The sequence below is a fragment of the Limulus polyphemus genome, unplaced genomic scaffold, assembly GCF_000517525.1.
Source record: "Limulus polyphemus unplaced genomic scaffold, Limulus_polyphemus-2.1.2 Scaffold558, whole genome shotgun sequence".
NCBI lineage: Eukaryota > Metazoa > Arthropoda > Merostomata > Xiphosura > Limulidae > Limulus > Limulus polyphemus.
Window position 1 is genome coordinate 440,878 of NW_013666168.1, and position 5,289 is coordinate 446,166.

At 34.4% G+C, this 5,289-nt stretch overlaps 1 protein-coding gene across 3 annotated transcripts in view; it reads left to right on the top strand.

Moving 5' to 3' along the window:
* Nucleotides 1-5,289, top strand: part of LOC106459093 (tyrosine-protein phosphatase non-receptor type 3-like) — a 71,886-nt gene that overhangs the window by 28,480 nt on the left and 38,117 nt on the right. The window lies entirely within an intron of this gene.

Consider the following 5,289-nt stretch of genomic DNA (forward strand, 5'->3'; position numbering starts at 1 on the left):
GTTTTGATATGTGACAGGCAGGGCTTTCACATTTATGGATTTGAAGCAGCGTGGCTGTCTGGCCTTGCCAATCACAATGGGGGTCAGTTTTTCTCCTGTCATTAAAAGCACATAAGCCAATAGTCATGCATTCTTTTGACTGCTTGCCACCTGCACAGTCACTGCCCTTCACATGGTAAGTTTTATTTGACCTGCTGTGTCGGGAAAATAGACCTGTTTTGTCCATATTGAAGATATCCTGGGGTATGTAGCCTTTACAAACTGTAGGAAGTTTTTCTTCCAATCAGAAACAACATTTCGGTCCACATCACCACTCTCTCCACTAGTTGTGCCAAGAACAATGTTGTCTCTTTTCAAAAAACATTCTAACCAGCCATTAGAAGCATGAAATGTGTCAGTTTTTTAGGTCAGAAGCAAAACGTAAAGCTTGTGCTTGGATTAGTGGGCCGTTGACAGGAACACTTCTAGCAGTGACATCTATGAACCATTTCCAGGTCAACTCATTAATTTCTTCATTGTCGGTCTTTCTAATTTTTCACTGGCGTTCAGCCGGGGCATTATTTTCATAGTCATTTAAAACTTCAGCTTTTCTTTTAAAAAGTCTTTGAATTTGGTCTTTGCTTACACCAAAAGCCACCCCCACTTTACGGGAACTTTGTACTTTGTCATACATTTCTATGGCCTTGACTTTGTCGGCAAGTGTCAGTGTTTTTATAGTCTTTTTGCCTTGCTTTGACATGGTGGCAAATTTGGTTGAAACAACAGAGATATCTTTTACAGCACAGTTATTGTAAACAGTAGTAAACAGTCAGAGAAATGATTTAATCTTAAATGTAAGCTTGGCTATTTATATCAGAAAAATAAGATGAATTTACAAAAAAAAACAACAACAGAATATATGTACACTTACCTATTGTAATTAACCTTACTTAGTGTAATTAACCACGCCTACAGCAGTGATTGGCTATCAAGGCAATTAGTCTTGACAGCGCGGGAAATTTACACTGTCGAGGAATACCGATCAATATTTATGGCGGAAACTGGCGTTCTTTCACAGGTAATGAATGGGGTTTGGAGCTAAATTAGCCTGGCGCTTGGCGGTGTTAGACAGGTGGCGTTTTTATAAAGGTTAAATAACCTACAAATTGAGTTGGGACTTACGAAAACTGGCGATGTTGTGGAGGTGAAGCGGTTAACAGGTTAGACTGTATATATAATTTATTAATTATGGCAGCAGTGATCCGGTACATTTTACTTCTGTTCGTCACTAAACGACACTAAATATCGCCTTTTAGGGTACAGTTGGTGCCTAAACGACACTAAATGTTGCCTTTTAGGGTACAATCGGTGTCTAAACGACACCATATGTCTCCTTTTAGGGTACAGTTTATGTTCAAAAGACACCATATGTCGTCTTTTAGGGTACAGGTGGTGTCTAAACGACACTAAATGTCGCCTTTTAGGGTACAGTTGATGTCTGAACAACATAGTAAATCTCCCCTTTTAGGATCCAGTTGGTGTCCAACATAAAATTAAAATGTTTATAGTTCCTAATATGATTTGTTATGACATTTAAGGTAATGATTTGTTTGTATATGATACTGAAGCAGTCCTTTGCTAATGAAAATTTTAAAGTAATTGTTTACACACAGCTAAATTTTGCAGAATGATTTACTGTTTAAAAAAGAAAAAACAATTTGATCATTTCGTGGACCAATGGTATCCACGAAGGCCAAGGATAACCGGGAACCAATGTTGTATGTTTAAAATCAAAGTGTGGTAATCACCTGAAGTACCTTTGACTTTCCCCTGAAATAACTTCTCCTACGATCCTTAGTGTTTGGATGCTCTGGAAGAGAAGTAGCGCCTATCCTAAGAACATTCTGTACATGTTCAGTAGCATAGAAAACCTGTCAGCATACAGATTACTCTATACAGTAAATCCTATCTTCTTCAAGAAATTTGTCAATCAATTTAGCATAGTGATAACAAGAGTTAGTATCCATTGGATTGAAGTTAGGGCTAATTGCACCAGAAATATGGCAACATATCGTTTGATATGGTTCCTGTAATGTGTAGCATTAATGGTACAATTCTACAGAATATAGAGATCGGTACGTCTACTAATGTCTATTCCTCCATTCCTTTACACAACACACTTCCACCACCACCACTTACGATATTGTAAATAATTATAAAAACACATAGAAACGAGCATAAAAGATAAATACTATGTAATGCTACCCTTTTGTTTGGTGAAAATGAATTACACCAGATTACAGTTATGTGTTGATAAGTTACAATGTCAGTGGTTGTCATCAAATCTTTTAAAGTATCACACCAGTATAAAGCCTATAAACAGTAATTATAAGCTTAATATTATAGTGTGAATCCATTCATGGCTCCCAGAACTTAAATACCCCATGACAAGCGTTTAGATATCAAAGTTTTGTCTGACAAGAATATTCTATGCAACAAAAGACTCCATGCTACAATAGGATATGTTTATAAGACTCGTAAATAAATGTGTAGTTTGTTGAAAACTACTGCTGAAAAGATATAACTAGACCAAAAATATGGGCATCGAGCTTTGTGCTACTAGCTGGAGGCATTTGTTCTTTACAGATGAGTTAAAGTGAAAACATTCAAATTACAGTTTGTTCGATGGCAAAGAGGAGAACACAGTTATAATAAACATCTACAATGAAGCATGGTAGGGGGTAATTACAAGTTTGGGGTAACATTTAAGCCAACGGCTTTAGTAATCTATATAAAAGTGATGGCACCTTAACTACTGAAACGTACATGTCGATTTTGATCCATAATATCATTCCTTAGGGAACACAATTCATTGAGTGAGACTTAATTTTCCAGCGATACAAAGATCTCGAACATACAGCAAAAATGGTGAAACGATACATAAACCGTAAAGAAGCTAATGGAACATTCACAACCCGATAAATAAATTATCTAGGTTGTATGAACCTGTGTAAAAACTTAGACAGTCAAAAGGAGACCAAACAGCTTGGCTAAACTGTGGGGAGTAATACAGGAAATTTGCAAGTATTCTACAACCTTACATAAACTGTATGGTAGCGTAAAAAAAAAAGTGTAATGTTTTGTCTACAGCAAAGGATTCACATAAAAAATACTGGTACATTGTACAATGTATTCGCCTCTCTTGTGTGTTTTCTTTAGTAATGTTTTGTGGCATTAATTATTTAATCATCTATTTGCTAATACAGTGTTAGACATAATTATGGAAACACGCAAGCGATACACATACAGAAGACAAAAACAGCGAGTAATATAAAGTTATTATAGAACTCATGTAATCAAAATATGATTTCGATTTGGGATATGAAAATATATAAGCGTTCGTTGTATAAAAAACGTACTTCACTTATTCAAAGCTGTAGTTCTGAATAAGGTCGGTTTCCATCAGCTCTGCTACTACAAGTCGATGACACGGATTTCGAATAATGACTTTCTCCATTTACCAACAGTTTAAGTAACTTTTTATCAATCCGTCTTTGTATAAAAAAGCACAAAATTTAACATCGCGAGACATGATGTATTTGCCTTTATGACGAAGTGCAAAACGAATTTCAAAGCTGCTACGTAGTTATAATTGAATGGAGTTGTTTCATCAATTTTGATGATTCAAGATATGTGTGTATAGCTTACATAACGTAGTCTTTCCATGTTAAAGACATGTGAAGATCGAATTTGCTTGAGATAATTGAAGTAACCAGTTCATATTAGTTAGTAGCAGAGACCTCGCAAAACATTTGCGGTCAAATTAATATCTTTATTGCAACATTTCTTCTTTAAATACAGGATTTCTAAAACAATTCTAATCGTAGACTTTGAAATCTACAAATCCACTTGTCTTAGTCCTAACAGTAGTTAAGCCTTTATTCCTATGTTCGATAACGAGATAAGTTTACGCTGTAGCTTGTATACGTTTTTTTCTTTAGTTCAGTTCGGGCTAAATCTTACCGCAGTTAATACTATCAATAAATAATATTCTAATATTATGGTACGACCTAACGTTAGACCTTTTTAAAAACTTTTATAAGCTTTAAATATGTTGTATAAAATATCTCCTAAACTATATTTACGTCCTTTCTGGCGTAACTCGACGATTTAATAAAGATACGTTTTCAAATTGCGAAAAAGGTGCATTTTTTTGTACATCTTAGTCCGAATATATCTTTAATTTTTGATCAATCGCAGACTACTCACTTCTAGTTGACAGGAACCAAACTACTTAAATTACGTAATAAGTTGATATGACATCATTGCATGACCGAAAGACAGACAGACACACACACAGTATATCAGTATGTTTCCTGTCTGCATTAATACAAGAATGTGATCTAATAATCTGATTTATAGCTATCAGACTCTAAAAGTACCCAGGTGCTTTGATTGAGGTTTATCAGGTATAGAAATAGTGGTAATAGTCACTTTTAGGTTATAACATTTTCATTCGTTAAAGGATTGGTAAAACAATACTTGTATATAACTTTGTTTTCGGATAAAGCTCAAACAAAAGTATCTGCATGATGACAAATCCAATACAACACATATGATTGAACTTTACATAGATATAATGTTACGTATTAAATATTAGAATATGTGTAAATGCCCATATTATTATTACTTTCCTGATGGTATACTTGTAGGATGGTAAAATAAATACAAGTTTGTATCAGCTTTTATCTCTGTACAAAAAAAAAATTATTATTTCAAACTTCGAGCACTGGTTTATTTTTTAAATCATCGAGATTTAAGAAATAATCTGTTTACAGACTAGCAAAATTATTTCACTATTTATGTGTTGTGTCACACTTGTGTTCTCACCGTACGTGGATTTATTTTTTGTTTTAGAGCAAAGCCAAATTGAGCTATCTGCTGTGCCCATTGCAGGGAATCGAACACCCGATTTTAGCGTTGTAAGTCTGTAAATGTACCTCTGACCCAACGAGGACCCGTATGTAGAATGAGATGTTAATTCTTTCTTTTATTAATTACATCAATTTCTATAATCCACAGTACTAACTTATAATACTCTTTAAGCGTTAATTGTTATTATTTGTATAATAATGACTTAGTTTTGTAGATTCCCCCTCACCTCCACTCTTAAACTGTTATTTGATTTGATTCTATGCACTAAGCAGCGAATTCTGGTATGTTTTTTTTACACAAATCGTAGGTCTTTCTTTCGTGTCTACTTTCTTTAGTAGATTCAGTATGTGTGCTAATTAAAGTTCGGTACTACAC